Below are 20,189 nucleotides of genomic sequence, written 5' to 3' on the forward strand. Positions count from 1 at the left end.
GTTACTTCTGTGGGATAACATTTAATGTCGTAGACGGTAATTAACGCATCCAACTCGTCAAAATAAGTAAGTTGTGTATTCAGTATACGTCATTAATTTATAAATTTCTACTTCATATTAATCCAACTTTTTTTCGTGTTTTTTTCCTTAATTTCCGGTACTTTGAAAATATTTTTTAATACAACTTACATTATCAAAGATTATTCTTTTAAGTAGGCTGGTAGATGTGTTTATTTCTTCCCAACGTATTTATGTTATACTGTAGAAATCATGATGTTATAGTTATTTTTTTAGATCGGTTTAAGGCTTTTTTACTGCCATTCCCGGCACTAGAAAATCCCAAAAGTAAGATTATATTATTGTGATATAAATACACAAATTCCGCGGTTCACTATATTCAGCCACTCCAACATGTTCAGTTACATATGAAAAAAAAAATCATCTTATTTTTGTATATTAGTACCAATAGAGTCATTGACTGTCTGATATAACAGAAATTAACATTAAAAATTTCATAGGCATTTTCAAAAACAAATAGCATCTCATGACCGCATAGTATGCGAAACGCATACTAAGTGTATAAAAAATTCAAGCGGATTTTCGTTAACTTCTATAATAAAAAGAATATATTGTAACACTTACCACGCAAAAAAAAAAGAAAAAGCAAAAATATATAGCTGAATTCAACCTGTAATGTGATAAAGGATTCTTTTATAAGAATCTGAAACATATAGTATTTGTAGTATCAAATTAATATTGCCTACTCGTTTCTCTGGTATTACAGTGGTTCTATTCCTTAGAAGATATGAATATATTGATTGAATTCGTTATCTTTATTATTAAGAAAACTAATTTTTAAGATGTATACATATTAATATCTTTGGAAAAATAGTCATTTGATAAATTTCCATGTTGTAGTCAAGCTTGTTATATTTATTAAATAAAAATCATTGATTCAAAGTTTCAGTGTATAATACGATAAAAAAGCGCCATAAAATAGCGTGCATATTAGTTCGCGTGATTCAGAATAAATCTGTTCTTCTTATAGAATTTCTACTTAAATAATATTTCAATAACAAGTGAAGTAAAATAATATTTTGATCCATTTTCATTTTATATTTTGATTAGAAAGCCTTCGTTTACTATTAAACACCTAATCTTTTAAACCATAAATAATGTGATATTTGAAGATTGAAAAAGATAAAACAAGTTAGCATATTTCTTATAAATTATAAAGTAGAAACCAACAATATTAATATCAGTAACGCCAATGTTATATATTCTTTGAGCACTTAAAATTATTATTAGTGTTGTATTCAAGACAAAATTATTTTGTAAAACGTAATTTAAATAAATGATCTGTTGTTAAAATGAAACTTTATAGTTTATGTGTACAAAAAGCCTGTCAGGGAGAAAGTATCTCGTTCCATGAATGTAATTAATGAAAAGTAAACATTTTTACTTTAATGTAGTCCTCATTAATTGTAGTTTATTAATAGTCCCTGTGTCAAATTATTTGATTAAACAGTACATCACATGGTATTTTTGGATACAAATTCAAGATAAATTGAGTTTTCTTATAAAAATAACGTAAATATATTATCACTGTTTGAAAAATGAAATTCTTTATCTGAGATTTACTTAATTACATGTCCGGCCCCGAGGAGTAGGGGGAAGAAAATAAAAGATGTTTCTTAATGTAGCTATTATTCAAATATCACTGAAACGTCTTCCTACTGTAGTCACCCTTGATATCATCTTGTTAGACCACGATGTTACAGTAACGCTAATGATTAGTCTCTTCTTCATTTACCTGTCAAGATCAGACTTTCAAAACAGCAATGAAAAATTTTAAAGGAACAATCAGGAAGGAGAAAAAGAGATCGTTGATGGAAAAAGACGATCTACATAATGAAGCCGTGCAGGAAAGACAAAAATTACCAAGCCGAAAACTCAAGATATATTAAAAACAGTTACATCATCTTGTATACAATGCTTTGGGTGACAGGCATTTTCCTGAGTGGAACAGCATAGTACTAACCCGTGTTTAGAAAGGGGACATACTGACCAAAGTTTTTGAATTGGTCACCTTAAATATAGTTTGCGCATCAATAAACATTGTTTTTTCGTGTGTTTACCCAACTAAAATAACTAAAAATAATTTATGAAGAAATTTACTGGAGATGGAATTCCGTTTAGATTTATAAATGATAAACATTAGCAATTCGTTTGTTTTATGAATTTTTTTTGATAAACATTTATTAACGTGTACTTTATTAATAACCAGTAAATATGTGTATGTGCGCGCGCGCGCGCGTGTGTGTGTGTGTGTGGAAACAAAAATTTAGCTACGTTATTCAAGGTACTTTTATTACTGTAATAGATGGATGCATGTTGCCGTAATGGATAGTGCATATGACCGAGCACAGTATAGAAAATAAGGCAGTAGACGAACGGCGCATAAAAACTTTTCCCAGGATAGTTCTACAACTCGAAATCATTAACGTTTACAAATAATCTAAATTATTAATATTTTTAATTATTCGTAATTTTATGAGTAATAGGATGTGGCTTTCAACGCTGTGTTGTTATTGAAGAAGTTTCTGAGTTTGCAAAAATAACGCTGCAAATCTGACTTGTCTGCTAACTACTGTCATACTACACAGCTAACACTCTATTTAGTTACACAAAAATAGATGTTAAGAAAATTTTATTTTAGGCTATTTAATATACTATTAAAAAACAACATATTTAAACTGTAGCAATATCAAAAATACTTCGATAAATGACTGGTGGCGCTCTTTCCGTGATGTAAAATAAAATTAATTATCTATTTTATGTAAATAAGCCAGTAAATAAATTATTTTCTTAGAACCGAAACTTTGCCGATCTCCGAATGAAAAACATCCTGACTTTTTTTTTTAAACATATAGGATTGCATTCAAAATAAGGCTTTTCTCATAAAATGCAATTATCTTTATATTTACACTTTCCCGTATTAGAGATAGAAAACACAAAATTTTTGAAATCTCTAATTCTTGAATTCTTGCTTTTTTACACATTATCTGTAAAAAAGATTTGTTTCTCAATTTTACCAATGATTTCCGTTTTTTACAAAATTATTCTATAGAGATATTACTTGAATTTACTCATAACATTGATATTCATTATATATTATAAAATATTAAATTGATGTCGAATTAAGGAAAATAAAGTTTAAGTTTCAAATAATTTTACGCATGAGTAATAGATGACATTAATATTTTCAGCATTACGAAGAAAATATTTATCTCGTGCCTTTTTTGTTTCTTACGTTTTGTACCTTTTCTATGTATGTATTTACGTGAAGAGGTTTTGTCTAAAATAATCAGTAAAGTAATGTAGTTGTTGCTTATTCAAAAGGGGCACTTAAGTCCATCGCCTTTGCTGTATACCACCATCGTATCATATTCGACAGATGTTACTCTAACTTTAATATCCTTTCTGTCTGATTATTTTAATATTTTAGCGAGTATTATTCTGATTGTGGGAACTATATAACAATTATAATATATCGAATTTTTTATATTAAGATGCTTCTAATAAAGATTGACATGAAAATTGGAGCGTAATGTACAAATTTTACTTCTTACTTAAGAAAATTATTTTAGTTAGTTAATTAACGTATAAAAAAAAAGAAGAAAACGTACTTTCACAAAGATATCTTAGAAAAAATACGGTTTTGAAAGAAATAAGCAAAACAAAATGGTAATGCTTGAAAAATAAGAAATATACTATAAATAACAGAAAGAACTGTTTTTCAGAGCCATTATAAACTAAAAAATAAATAATTTTGCTGCCAGGAATAAAGGAACAAGATTAATTAAACTTGTAAAATAATTTAATTATTAATTTAAAAATTACATATTAAAAATATAATTTTTAAAAGCTAGCTGTATAATGTCAAAATGGAATATTTTGGAATAGGATTTTAATACTTAAAATTCTGTTACGGGAATATGGGGCTGTGAGGAAATATGTTTCTTTGACAATATAAGGAAAAGACTTATTTGGACTTCAAAATATGTAATGTAATAATTTTAAATTGGACTCAAATGGATCTTCAATCACTGTGTGGAAAAATTGGGAGCATAACTGAAAATTATTTCTTGCAGCCGAATTACCTTCCCAGGTCAGTGGCTAGAACCTCAGAGTTTTCTTTTTTATTTAATTAGAAAAACTACTGAAACCTTTATAACGTTTAATATTAGTTGTTTTGATATTGTTATATTGGGATAGCCTACAGGTGCTTTGTTGTTTTCCGTGGCGTAGTGCACAAAAAAAAGTAACTTCCTTCCTTCTCTCCCTTCTCTGCTTTTAGAGGAAGGAATCTATCATTAACCCGCCTACGCGTCTTTATATTAAAAGGAAAAATGATGTTCCAACAAAAAACGACGGCTATGGATAACACTGAGTAAGCTATGTATGAGGGATGGTTGGGGTGCAACCGGAGCACCCCCAACCCACGATGAGCCTTTCCCATCACAGAATACAGATAAAATATAACTTGGCTTTTCAAAAATGTTTCCAGTCCAAAAGCAAATATTTATTTAAGCTAACCTGAATTAGTACAATCTGTTGATAGGCTCAGTGTTGATAGCCAAATATAAGGTAGTAAAGTTTTTAATGTGAGTAAAATAAGTTGAGTAGAAAATATTTCTTTCCTGTTATGTGTAACAATATTCATTATTTTTGTGAAAATAATTATGGTCATAAATAAATAAAATTGACATGAGAATAATAGGCTAAAAATTATTTTAAAAACGTATTTTCTATTTTTGTTTAAATCTCAATTTTTCGGAGTTGAACCAAATGCAATGTAAAAATTTTCAAATCCTTAATTCTAAGTAAAGACATATTGAATAGCGTTTATTTTTAAATTTGATTTTACTGTACGATTATACTTTTATTTTTTTTTATGTGATTAGTCAAACAAAAAAATGGCATAAAATGCTAGTTTAAACGAAGGCTAAAGACAAGAGACAAGGATCCAGATAAAAATAAGGAAAGAAATTCATAGATCAAAACGATAGCTGGACATGAGTTATGGCTCTTTGAAATGCGGGAATGCATTTTTTATTTTTTTACTTCAAATTTTCCAACCAAAAATTTATCGAAAAATTCAACTTTAATATTCCAATGTCACCAGCCTATATATCTTTATGGTATTAAATCTACTTTAAGTAACATTGATTCAGAACAAATAAAAGTATGTCATTGAATCGTCTATATGATAAGTAATTTTTCGTTTAAACTGACTTCCATCTGCCTTATCTGAAAAAAACCTAGTTTTAAACCACTAAAGGAACTTTCTCTATCGGCCAAATGTAAAACCGTCAACATTGGTGTATTTCGTTATCAGTAAAATTCAACATACAAAAGTAAAGAAGAACACATAAAAACTGAATTTATAGCTTTTGTAAATTGTAGAAAGTGCAGGAATTATATATGAAGTGCGTCTTAAATATCAAATTTTAGGTAAAAAAATATTTACTGTTTTTACAGAAATGCGGTGAATAATACTTTTTTAATGTTTTATTTTTTAAATCTGTTTTAAAAATATTCCACATATTTTTTTAAACGTTGAATTGTTTGATTTTTATTTTTTTTTTTAATTTTAGTTTTCTATTTAATTCTAAATTTTAAAGATGGAAATACTCTTTAGAGAAATCCCATTGTTTTCGTATTATAGCTATACGTAATAATACCAGTTACTGAAATAGATAAGAATTAAATTATATATATTTCTTTTCCTCTTTTCAATTTGTCTTCTTCTTTCTTTTTGTTTTATATAGCTTTTATATCTTTTGATTCAATTTACTTTTTCTTTTTTTTTACTAATTAGGAAAGATATCTTCTTTACTATGAATCCAGCGTATACAATTGAAATTTTTATTGTTTTATATAAATACAACAAATAAAAGATAAAGAATCATTTTATAACAAAAAAAATGAACAAAGAGTTTATCTTCATTGACTTATAAAAATAATAAAATTAATGATTACTGAAATTGCAAAATTAAGAAAAATCTAATGCTTTTTTTCATCTACAGAAAAATATTACTTTTCTTACTATTTAATTTGCTTTTTACACTGAAAGGCGTCTTAACAATATAGCTTAAGTTATTAAATATATTAATAATTTAGTATAAATAATACATTTTATTTCATTCTTTAAGATAATAAATTTTATTTCTATTTTATGTTTATACATTTTATTAGGATGTTTAAAATATTTTTTTTTTGTTGTGAAATTATATACCTGTTTTTTATAAAATTTTAGATTTTTTTTTTTATAATTGTCCTTACTTATTTCTTAATTTATTTTAATATCATGTTTCATCAAACAACTTGTTCCAGTCGGCTAATAGATGGGATGCATGTAAAGCAACTGAGGAACAACCACAGTTACTTTAATGATATTATAAAAAAAAAAATTATAATGATTAGGAAATGATTAAATAAGGATCTAGATTAGATGTCATATTCATAACTGGATTTTGTTTATTGATGTTTATTGTGAGGATTAATTTAATCCAGCTGGTTATGCCAAAAACAGCCAACCAATAATTCACTTTTCTTAGTACATTTATATTTCATCTTGAACGGAGATATGCCATTTTTGGGTTTGAATGACTTTTCTATCTGAAGTTGGACAATTTTAGATATTGTGGTTAGACGACACTGACAGAAATTTAACGGGCATAATTAATTAACAATTTTTTTTTTTAAATCGTACAGTGAATTAGGTTCTGAATTGTTACACAGTAAACCTTAATTTAACTTTTTGTGAAACCTTCAATAAAAGTTCTGGTAAAGTTCCACAGTCAGAACCGTCACCTCACTATAAAGAGGATACCCCGTCAGGCTATAAAAACTACCAGCATGTTACCGCAAATGGAACTGGAGTGGTGGCTGACTAAATTTCCATATTACCTACATAAGTAAGAAAATATGGAGGATACAGAACGCGAGCGGTTAGAGGAAGGTAATACCAACCGACTCAGGGATTGCCCCGCTTCGGGGTAATTTAATATCTTTCCTTGAATTAAGACTTATTTTAATGCATATTTTTCCTTGTGAAATATATTATTATACTTAGGGCCAGTTAGAGAAAGTCAAGTGATGGATTTTCAACGAATTATATATTTATAATATTTAAAGCGACGTTAAATACTCATACGCTTACATTTCCTAGCCAAATAAGGGTTTATTCAACACTTAAATCTTACTAGACATTAGAAATTTTTTCTAAGTGAAATTTATCCTTTAAAAAGGGGAATTTTTATGATCTCAGATGTTTTTTAAATCATTACCAAACGATCTGAAATATCTTCCCACTATTTTATTAGAAACAAAATCGATATTTTTGTTTTTTAATGATGTTACTTTTTATAAAATCGGTTGTAATACTAATTTATACTAATCCCAAGTTTTTTTAATTCTTACTTATTACGCATTCCAAACATGAAATATATATATATATATATGTCCAGTAAACGTCTTAATTTATTCTATAGTGATTTTTTTTTTTTTTTTTTGGTGATCTTAAAGCATCATTGTTGTTTTATATATCATTATTTTTACGCTAATATGATCTGGAATCACTTCTGCTTTCAACTAATTTTATAATGCAGTTCTGTTTTCCATGTTTATAATCCAGTTTATGATGTTCATTAAACATGCTTTGCATTCCATTTTCTGTGGTATCTATAACGTTTTTGTGGCTCATACCCCTTCTCAGCCGTAACTAATCAATCACGTAATATACAGTTATATATTGACCTGAATAGATCGTTCAAATATTTATAAATTGTTATTTTGTAATATCTGAAGTACTATATTTGGTTGCTTATTTATACTGAATATTTTTCATAACATTCTTTGTACTATATTTTTTGATTTCTAGTTTTTTATTTCTGGGTATATATATTATATATCTATATATTTATTCATTTACATAAATTCCGACTATCTTTTTTTTCTCTTGTCAGCGGATATCCTGGAGTATAAAAATATAGATTCTTCAGGAATACGTGTGTGATAATTAATTCAGCCTTAATCATCTATTTTATATATAAAATTGGTTTAAATTAAAATCATCAAGTATGCTACCGTAGCTTGCTCATTAGGGAGCTTGACTCTGTTTATAATAATAATAATAATAATAATAATAATAATAAAATGTATTTTGCAGTTAGGCATTTTTTACTGCAATTTTATAAATTTGTGAATGAATATAATAATATTAATTTATGAAGGCTATTCTTCTTATTAAATTTCCTAAAACCCATTAAATTACTATTTGATTTATTATTCATTATGAATAGGTCATTAAAATCAAGATGAAAAGGAAAATATATACTGTATGACTGACTAACATAAAAATTTGCATGGACTTAGGTGTGCTACACGTCAGCGATACATATCGAAAATTTTATTACTCTTTTGTAAAAAAAAAAGAAATAGTCACATCACGAATCCATTAATCATTCTTCTTCATGCAAGTAATATAACCTTTTCAGTTAATCTCACCTCACGACAATGAAGTTGACTTATTTTAATTCATTTTATTTTAATTTCACCAAAAGTTTAATTTCTAATGAAAAACCTTCGTTTAAAATTATGATGGGAAAATAGCAATCAGATATTTAACAAAACGAATCTTGTTTAACATTTAATTTTCATTATCAGCTTTTTCATTCTAGAGAATTTTGTGCGGTAAATGTCGTCCTTTTCTTTGGAAAGTTTCTGCAGATTGCTGTTTATACAATATTTTAATTTAGAAATTTCTTTTATTTCATTATTTATTAATTATGAATGCTTTAAGTATACTGAATTATTTTATTTCGTGGTTTTTGACTGTTTTTGCTCATATTAAACTTGTGACATTCATTAAACTTATTTGCTTGCTCTGTTTTGTTAACAATTTAACTTTGTTGTTCTTTATAGGTACGTTGTGTTGACAATTTATCCTTATTGCTCTCTATAATAACTTGTTGAATTGTGTGTACTTTGTTACAGACATTGTGTGCATTATTAACTGTATTCGTTATAGTTTCTGTTGTTCAGACTTTTATTGCATTATCTTGGGAGATATCACTGAATGCCTCTCCTTCACGTCGTTATTACTCTGTACAATTTACTTCTAGTTTTATTATTTAGCAAACCGATTGCAAATAAAAGAGTATAACAAAAAAAATTTTTTCCAGCTTTTTAAATAGGCTATAGTTTAAAATCTCTGGGGTGCACCTCCGTCACGGCGTAGTGGAAACATTTCTTCTACTTATTCGGAATGTCATCTTTATAATTGAGCATCGTTATAGTTGCAGGAATGAGTATAGAATAACTGGATGATTCATTTAAAAAAATTAATATTATTTAGTAAAATACCAGAAAATTAATAAAGTTTTTAGGTATGTATTGTTTTTTTTTTTTATATAAAAATCATTTATAATCTGTCAATCCGTTTTTACAACTGCTCTCGTTGTACTTTAGCTTATGAACTAATCTGAATAAAGATTGTTATTTTAACAAAATTAGTATTTAATGAAAAAAAATTTCCTTACTGGCCAGTTGGCATTGAACTTATCCTGTGTAGAAATAGTAAGGTAAAATGTGTATTCCTAAGATCCATCAAAAGTATGAAAAATTTTAATTGTTTAATACAATTTTCCCTGTACTTTTCTGCTGTAGGCTCTACGTATAATCCTATTAAAAGTAATATTATATCGTTCAGCCTAACAAGCAAAATAAACAATCTAAATTTGTTCAATCGGTATAGAAATTTATGTTTTGTGATCGTCTTCTTCAAACACAAAGAATTTTTTTTCTAATACTACGAACTAGGCATATTGTTATACATGTAATTTAATGAGGATAAATTGAAATAATGAAATAATTCTTGAAAAACTGCAGAGCTTTCTCTAAAATCTATCATTAGACCATGTCAACAGAGAAATCCGAAAAGTTATATTTTTTAAATTATTTAAACCAATAACAAAATATAAAATTCTCAAGTAAAAAGGATTAGCATTGGTAATTTTGCGGTAGAAAATAATTCTATAACATAATGTTCTGCTATTCAGTTAAACTTTCAAAAAAACCATCACTCTTATAGGGCAGGTTTTGCCCTGTCATTTCTTTTAAGGTAAATCCGTTAAAATGTATTACTATGAAAATTGCATTACAGACGGATACATTAAATTACAAATTTTATTGGAAATGGCAAAGTATGCTCCTTTGAATAACATTTCAATACATTATCTGCTGCTGTTTGGACTAACTACAAATTAAAAATTTTCCTACTAGCAAAATAATATATTAGATTATCTGACAATCTTATTATTACATTTTTTTTTAATTAACTATTACTAATACTAGTATTATTTGTATTCTCAATAAATTAAAAGAACAATCGGTTTGAGTCTTACTGTCGACAAAATTGCTCTTTGATCTGTATTGAACAGAGAGTTATGGTCTGATATAATAAATAATTATTATTACCAATTAACATTAACTACTACTTTAATATGTGCGAAGCAAAATTTTATTATTTCCTATATTAAGATCAATTAAATAAAATTAAAATTTAGATAATCAAGAATATAAGAATTAAATAAAAGTGCAAAATAAAACCTCTAACTTTGAATTGGTTGCTTAGAAAAATTAGTTTTTAATATTTTTTTAAAATTTTTGTTAGAGATTGTAATTATTAAAAATAATTAAAAACATTAATTTAGGTAACGTATAAGTTAAGATATAATAGCATCAATGCCCCTACTTTAGAAATATTATAGCAAAGTTTGGTGAAAATCGGTCAAGTAGTTCTGGAGATATAAGGCGATTTACCCACACTAATATACATACATACATACATACGTACACACATTTTGTCGCGGAAATTACGATGGCGTTTTTTGGTATTTCTAGGTCGTTAAGGGTCAATTCGTCAAGATTCGGAGAAAATTGGATATGCCCAATTTTAACCGATCAACAAACTTTTTCTTCTATATGCTATAGTTGCAATATAGACGGGAAAGTAAAAATGTAAGAATTTGAGTAAATTCTTACATTTAAAGTAAATATAAAAGGTACCTGAAAATTAGAAAGACAAGACTTTTTAAATAAATAAAGAAAAAAAGATCCTTATGTTAGTTGTTTTACCTTAAATTTTTTCATTTAATTGCATATTTATTTAATTTTTTACTTCATCGTTCAGTTTGGATACTCAAGGATTTGTGTTACTATTGTTACTGCTGTGTTACTGTTATATGGAACTCTAAATATTTTCCGGTATTTCTGTTATTTATAAAAAAATTTCTTCCTCTTCTCGTTTCAAAAATCCCTTCCTCATCTCTGTAGCCGCCCATATTTTACGTACTGTAATAGTTTTTTAAGTAATAAATATCTGATCGACAGGGTTGGTCTAGTGGTGAACGCGTCTTTGCAAATTTCGAACTCGTGAGTTCCAAAGTTCAAATCCTAGAAAAGGTAGTTACTTTTATACGGAGTTGAATGCTAGATCGTGGATACCGGTGTTCCTTGGTGGCTGGGTTTCAATTAACCGTACATCTCAGAAATGGTTGACCTTAGACTGTACAAGACTACACTTCATTTACATTCATACATGTTATCCTCATTCATCCTCTGAAGTAATACATGACGGTGATTCTCGGAGGCTTAACAGGAAAAAAAAGAAAAAAGTGATAAATATATCGTGTTTTATTGTAATGATTTGCATTCCGTTAATTCCTTTTTTTCTTTTTTAAATATTAACAATGTTTATTCTGGGATAATAATATTTAATTAAGTGAATTATTCTGTTGAATTTTTACAATTTTATTTACTAAATACTCCTAGTTTACTTTATCGCGATTGTTTTTTATATTCTTTCATCGCATTATTTTCTCTTTTGTTAATTAATTAATTATAAATGTTTTTGTATAAAAAATAAATGAGTTTTCAAAATTTATCTAATCGTTTACATTACCATATATTCATATATTTATATTCATAAATATCGATTCTATAGAAATAGAATCGATAATATCTCTATTCATGCCTTCAAATGTTAAAATTTCTCAACGGCTTAATTGCGGCGCAATAAGAATATTTAATTATGCAGTTTATCATATTGACCATTAGGTCCTCCGATTGCTACCAAAGTTATTATTCATTAATATTACAATCCGATTTGAGTATGAGCCAGTTAATAAATGTAGCAAGTATTTTTGGAAACGTTTATGTCGTAAAACAATCACAAAAGGGAATCTTTATTATGAAATTTTAACGCTAATAGTTTAAAAATGTAATTAGTATTCTTGTAGTCATTAAATATCAAAATCGTTGAGTTTTAAAAGTTTGTCCATAAATAAATATGTTTAATACTTGAAAAAAAAAAACTATTTTCAAATCAATAAATTAAAACATAAGATATTTGATCACCTAAACGACTATTACAGTACGTAAAATATGGACAGCTAGAGGAATTAGGAAGAAAATTTTGAAACGAAAATAAGATGAGCGTTTTCAAAAGTACAGAATTACCGGAGAATATTCAAGGATCCCATACAATAGTAACACAAATTCTCTAGTATCCAAACTGAACGATGAAAGAAAAATAAACAACCATATAGGAAAAAGAAAGGTAACATGAAGAAATACAGCTCAAAAAACGACAAGAAGATGAATATGAAGAGGAATAAAATGTTAAGAGTGAAAGAAGAATAAAAAAATTAAGAGAAGATGATAAATATAAAAAGGAAGAAATGTTAAGAACAAGGGAAGAATAAAAAGATTAATAGAGGATGATGAATATAAAGAGAGAGAAAATTTGAACACTAGAGTACCTGTACACAAATTAAAATCAGAAGAATTAAATCAAACCAAACAGCGATTAAATAACTAGCAACAAGAAACAAATAAAAATTAAATATAATGTTAATTCATTATTATTATCAGCGGAAATTTAGTTCTGTCTACAATGGCTGCCGCTGTTAGGTTTGAGTTATTTGCTCTTTACGATCACTATAGACTGTCAACATAATGTCACTAGAAAATTGTGAATATCTGAATAATTGATTCCATTTCAGATGCATCATAATGAATGTTGATCTAACGAATCACAGTTCAAGGTCATTTATCCAAGAATTTTTTTACGTAAATAATAATATAAAATGTATAATTACATTTACGTAATTAAAAATAATCTTTTATATAAATATGCATTTATTGATGGATAAAAATTCTATACTCGTATTTTTTTCTCGTTGAGGTGCAGTACATAACATTCGAATTTAAGCATCCGAGATCCTATCATTTATTTTTTATTTTTAATTATTACCTTTGAACTTAAACACGTATTGATTCCAATGACAATTAAAACGGGTATAAGTATGCCAATTATTATGATAGTGCTTATAGTCTAAATGATGAAGTGTGTTAAAAGGAAGGTATTGTTTGCTGCAACATGTAATGTTTTGGCCGTCAGATTGCGGCGTATGCTAGTGCAGTAGCAAGCCGGAAGCCAGCTGAAGGGTGTTTTGGAGTGAGTCTAGCTAGCACCCTACTCATTGTGAAACTGCCCCTTGTCACGAAGATCCTAAATTATTCTATGTTATGCTTTAGCATTATACTGTAGTACTAATTTATTTATTATATCATTCAACATCTCATTTTTCTCGTGCCATAATTTTTTTTCTTAAACGTAAAATTTACGTACATCAATTTATTTTATACTACTTACTCCTAGATATGAATGTGATTTTAAAATAAATTCAGAATAATTTTTTTATTAATAAATCATGCGTTTTCTAAATTTTGTCATTTTTTTCTGTATACTCCTTTATTTTTTTATTCAATTAATTTATTAGCTATTTTTAGTTCATTAAGTTCTGTTTCTGTATTCTTTTACAAATTTAATAATTGTTTCTATCCAAACAAATTTAATAACCTGAGTAATATTTGCTATTCATCAGCAAACATCTAACCATATTTAAGCTATTTTTGTAGTAGATGTAGTTCTTGCACATAATTTGTAGTTCCTCACAATCTAATTGATATCCATCGGTAGCTTTCAATTTTTTTTTTTTAGAAAATAAATTTGATAATGTTTTAATACCGATAAAGTTTTTTCCCTCAAAACTTAAAATTATAGACTTGGATAAACAAATATATCTATAACTAGATTAATTGAGACTTACAAAGTATGAGCAAATATAAAATAAACTTCTTTCACACGCGGAAAACGGTTGCTATTTTCTTTTAGATCGTAATGGCTATTCATCTGTTTTATTGGCGCTACAAAACCTAAATAACTGTATCTCTGTTAAGAAAATTAACCTATCTAATTCATCGTTTCAAAGTTAAAAGTACAATTAAAAAAAAAGGTATCTATGAAAATGTGTGTAGGTGTTAATCAATTATGATTAGCTGAATGTAATATTTTAACGGTTGGCGGATTTTCATTACTTTGTATGATTTTTTGGTGATTATCAACACTCTTGTTTTTATTCTATTTGTATTATGATTTGTATGTTTAATTTTATTGTTGCAAAACGGGTTTTTTGTTCCTTTTTTAGAGGAATAAACTATTGTTCTATTAAATTAAATTTAACTTTAATCATTTTTATATTTTATTTAAAATAATAATAATTATACAGAAATAATTTCCATAAATTGAAATAAGATGGCTAAATGTGACAAGAAATTATTTTTAACATCTTTCATATCCGTCTTACTGATAATTTTTTTTTTACGTTTAAAATTATCCTTCTTAATTCAAATTACTATTACATAGAAATTAGCCGATATCTGGAAAACTATTTTCTTTTCTATGAAAACATCCAAATCTGCTGAAGACAATAAAAAAATCATGGTATTAAATAAGGCTTAAACTTAATAATTATTTTGCATATTTCAAATGTTTTTAAATTTGTGTAACCTAAGTACCTAAAAGAGTATTTTCCTTGGAGTTTTTCTGTATAGTTTTGAATAAAATATTTCACTAATAAAATTACGAGTAAATAAAATAGGTTAAAATAGGTATACCAGATGAATGAGAAACAAAACAAGATCGCTTAAAATTTTTATTCCCTTATTATGAATCGAGTTATAACCTTTCAAACTTACAGGGAAAAATATAGTGCAAAATGTATAGTCGTCGTCTATTACTTTGCTGATTACTTTGAAATCTCGTTCCATAATAATACTAGAAAACTGAAGGTGGTTTTATTATATTCCCCAATTAATTTTTTGCTAACTTATACAATTCTATATCATTATTCAATTTTTCGTTAAAATCTATTCAATTATCAGAATAAACACGAGCTTTCTTTTCTTTTTTTTTTTTTTTTGTTTTTAACCAAATTTGGTTTTTTGTATATATTTAACGCTCAAATAGCATAACAGCCTGATAGAAGAATTTTTCTCATTGATCTTGCCTAGTTAGAATATTTAGAATAATAATTATTCTATTATCAGCATCTCTCAAACAGATATTTTAATCAAAAAATTAATAAAAAATAAAAAATCGGATAAAAATAAAATAATTTTACATATGTTTGAATTATAAAATGTGAAAAGCAATGAAAAACAAAGATTATTAAGTAGTTTGAGTAATAGTATTTGAAAATGAATGTTCGATTAAATAATTTTCCGATACCGAATGACATGGTTGTAATTAGTGTTATGTAAAAATAACTTTCTTCTACCTTGTCTTCTAAGCAAACTCGATAATAGCAATTACGCAGACTCTGTTATTACATTGGTCATTACAGTATTTTACGATCCGCAGTTGTTAGTGAATAAATAATTTTAAAGGAGTTTTTTTGTCTTTCAAATGCCACTTCATTACCATTTGACTAAGGATTTTTAATAATTATCAAACGTATTTCTAGATTCATTTTTTTAAATTACAGTTTTTTTTTTTTAAATTGTTACTTCTGACTAAAACAGAAATTAACAAACAAATTAAAACAGTTCCTTTTTTTTTTTTGTATATCATAACGGGCAAAAAAATTACGTTTAGTTATCTGTCAGTTTTTATTAATGTATTAAATATTAAAATTCAACTGTAAACAGAAAATGGATCGAGAACTACAAAAATCATTTTTATAACTGTTATGAAATAAATGTTAAGCTAATGGATGATTAGATTATTTAAGATGGAATTTGCTAGTAATTATAAAAATTTACTAGCAGTATATAATAGGTAAGTAGATTTTTCAAATAATAAAACTAAAAAGTCCTATCCTAAATTGGTTGATATATTGAACGTTTTGAAGTTATCCTTTCGTTATTCGATGCTAGCAGACATCCGTGTAACTAGATTTCGTAAGGTTCAAACATGAATCTGTAGACAGCTATGGAGCTGTTATGGCCTTCCGGAATTTAAGTGAGAGTTAGGCATAGTATATGTTGAAACCTTGAAAAATCAAAAAATAAAAAATAAAAAAAACTGTAAAAGGAAGTTTCTCAATTGTAGTGGAGACTTTTATGTTCTTTTTTTTTAAGAAATATAAATTTTTCTAACGAAATTTATATTTATACAATGCCAATATCATTAATGAAATATTATTGATGCATTATAAATAATTTAATAATTATTTTAATATTATAATTTGATAAGATAAATTCCTTGCACCATAAATATTCTCATTATCTGTAATCTCCTTAAGACCTGCCCCACCGTCATTAGCCATATTGTATAATTTATTATATCATTTAATAGAATTATTCCTTTGATACAAAAGAAACTCTAGAAGTTTCATTATATTAGCTTGATCAGAGCTATGTGTAAATAAACACACACATTCAAACTGCAAATGTAACAACCTTTGTAACATACTATCCTCTTTATTATTCACAGGGCTCATTAAGTAAAAACTCAAAAGGAAATCTTTTTATTTAACAATATATTTCTGTGTCGCATACAAACGTACAAAACAAATTATTATATTTACTTTAAAAACAGTCTTCGTAGTATAACAACCGTGTGTATTAAAATATTAATATGGGGAGATATTTAATTTACTTTTTGTATTTTTTGTAAAACCGTTTTCTTGAATAAATTTATAACTCACTGACTTTTAATCTAAAGCAAATATTTATTATGTGTGTACACACGCTGTCGCTTCTGTAAGAATTCTTATTTAAACAGACAGATGTTTTGAGTTACAAAATTATTTGGCTTTTTAGAGTACAAGAAAACTCTATTTTTCACACATCTTTTTTTATGAAATTTTGAATAATTTATGAAATAAACGTTTGTTCAATAAAAAAAAAAAAAAAAAAAAAAAAAAACATTTCTGAGACGTCTTCCTGTAAATCGCTTATCTGGTAATTATATCAAATAAATTTTTAAATCAATCCGTGAATATTGTGTGATATTTTCACATATATATCTTTTTTTTCTATTTTAAAATATTGAGGCAATTCAAATTATATATGCTTCTCTAGTTTTCTCTGTACCTCCAGTCTTATAACACTACCAGTGAAAATCAAATAAGGGTGAATGAAACATATATATTCCGTAACAATTTTTGAAATTATTTTTTCGTCATTCACTTTCGTACAGAGATATTTTGTTTATACCTTAATAATAACGATATTAATGATAATCGTCTATCTATTCGTCCCTACACCATTGCAATGTTTTGGATGTCAGACATTTGGACTTAAAGCGGCACTTTCCACATAGAAACAAATCTGTGTTTATGGTTAAACACTGCATCTCGAAACCTGTACAGAGATACTTTCTGCGCTACGGGGATCATTTGGCAAGATGTAGAAACTGTCCAATGTATAAAGAGGAGGTAACAATCCAGGAAGTCAAGACAATTAAAAAATGAACTACTTCGAAACAAAGAAAATCGTGAAAAAAAGATCGCTGAAGTTAATGTCTTATGTCTTGTAGGCTGCATCAACTCCTACAACTTCATTCAGAGCAAAGGATATGATTGCGGAGCAAGAACCGTCGTTAGCAAGCATGGTTGAACGTATTGTGAACAAACTTGAAAATCGTCCAACCAGAGAAAACAGTCCGTAACGGGAGAAGAAAACAGCAGATGATAAGGAAAGGTGCTCGTCAACTATGAAGAATGAACCTTCGACCAGTTCCAAGATGGAGGACATTGAATCCAGAATAAGCAAGAAGCCTGAAGCCAAAGTGGAAATTGCAAAAATCCCCATGGAAGGAACTGAGAAGATAGAAATAAAAATACTGGAAAAAAAGGAAGATCTAACAAAAACGGAAATGGAGCCTTCAAAAGCGCGGAGGCGTATAAGTACTAGGATTTCAGCTGCCGCACAGCATAAGTGGGGAGTACATCTAGTCCTGTCTCTGATGCACTACTGACCTCAGCATCTGTGCCGGCATCAGATGATGCCGGTAGCAAAGGATCCTCCGTGGTTTACTGCGAAAAATTGGATGACTCCATCTCCGAGGCCTCAGATACCTTGGAACTTTACATCAAAGCCTTTTGGAAAATGGAAAAGAGAAGCAAAAAAGAATAGTCTAAGGGAAAACCTAGGCGATAGGTCAGAATAAGTAAGTTTTTATGTGTTTTGACTAATTTTAATGACAGGATGAACTTTTTAATTTTTGCGTAACATGAACATGTTTCAATAACTTTGACAGGACTGATCTGTGAGTTGTTGTAGCAAGGGACATTTACACTCTTGTCTCGTATGTTTTAATATTTTAATACAAGTGTTTTTTTTTTTTTTTTTGAGGTTTTTAGGGGCATCGACTACTTTGGTCATTAGCCCCATCCCACTTCAAAAAAAAATAAAAAAAGGGTTCAAAATTTCACATTTTCGTGTGTCAAAAAAATGATCAAAATTTTACTTTTCTTATAACTTCTGATCCAATAAAATTACTTTCTAGGCTTTCCTTTCGGCCATCCTTTTTTACGTTTCTCCATTCTTCTGACGGCCTCAACCTCTGATGACAGCGTATCTGAGGCCTCAGACATGGCATCGTCTTCCTCTATTTCGGATGCCAGTGACGTTCTTCGGCTGACGTCAGTTGATGAAACTTTCGCCGGCGCTGTTAGCATCTTTGCTAAAGAATCTAAATTAATGTGCGATGATGTCTCTGCGGCGGATGAGCCGGACTCTATCTCTACTGCAGTACTGGGTCCGGCTGAAATAGATGCTCTCACCGAAGCTGGTCTTTGCGCTTTGGGAGGCTCTATTGGTACTGGTTTTATTTCATCTGCGCCTGGTGCTTTTCCTATAATAACTTGCACCTCCATTTCCGCAGATTCAGGTTTTCTTGTCACAATTTCTTTAGGTTTGTGACTACACGACGGAGCGATCTGTTTCTCTTTGTCAGATAAATCAAGATTTTTAATTCTTACACAAGTTGGAGACTTTACAATCGCAGATTTAGCTGGTTTTTTAAACGGCGCTGGTGTGTCGCTCATGTCAACGGCGTCAGTCCGGGGATGAGCCTTCTCATCTTTACTTTGTTTTCTCTGAAGAGTCGACTCAATCTTTGAATCAATGATTCTTTCAATCATCGTCGCAAGACTTGGTGCCATCGTGTTAAGCAACTGCTCCACATTAATTTTAGATGTGGAAGGGGCAGCCGCTGCTTCTGCATAAGAAGTCGATGGTCGTGGTGTACTCTTATTAACAATCTTCTTTGCTTCAGGATAGCTTACCTTCTGAAGCGTTTTAACTTCCTGAATTGCTGTTTCTAATTTATATGTAGGGCAGTTTCTTGAACGACAATTGTGATGCCCTTTACAGTTAACGCAGGTTGGAGGGTCTTTACATGGGTAACCCTCATGTGTTTTCTCTCCACATATACATATTTCCTGCGCTTCACATCTTGCTGCTGTGTGTCCGAATCGTTGACACTTAAAACATCTCATCGGCTGCGGGATGAAAGCTCGTACATCAAGCCGATGGATGCCAGCTCGTACCTTTTCAGGAAGATTCGGCCTATTAAATGCCAAAACATGCGAGGCCGAAGGAAGAATCTCACCATTTCTTCTCATAGTAAGTCTGCGACACTGAATTACTCCCTGACTAGACATTTCTTGTACAATTTCTTCTTCTGTACAATTAAGAAGATCGCGACAAACAACAACTCCTCTGGATGAGTTCAGTGTGCTATGCGGTTGGACAGAAACCGCAAA

The 20,189-nt window shown here is 28.5% G+C and overlaps 1 protein-coding gene across 1 annotated transcript in view; it reads left to right on the forward strand.

Annotated features, from left to right (window-relative positions):
• LOC142320319 (limbic system-associated membrane protein-like) overlaps nt 1-20,189 on the forward strand; it is a 341,433-nt gene that overhangs the window by 275,508 nt on the left and 45,736 nt on the right. The gene's annotated exons all lie outside the window — the stretch shown is intronic.

The sequence above is a fragment of the Lycorma delicatula genome, chromosome 2 (genome assembly GCF_047948215.1).
Source record: "Lycorma delicatula isolate Av1 chromosome 2, ASM4794821v1, whole genome shotgun sequence".
In the NCBI taxonomy this organism is placed as follows: Eukaryota; Metazoa; Arthropoda; class Insecta; order Hemiptera; family Fulgoridae; genus Lycorma; species Lycorma delicatula.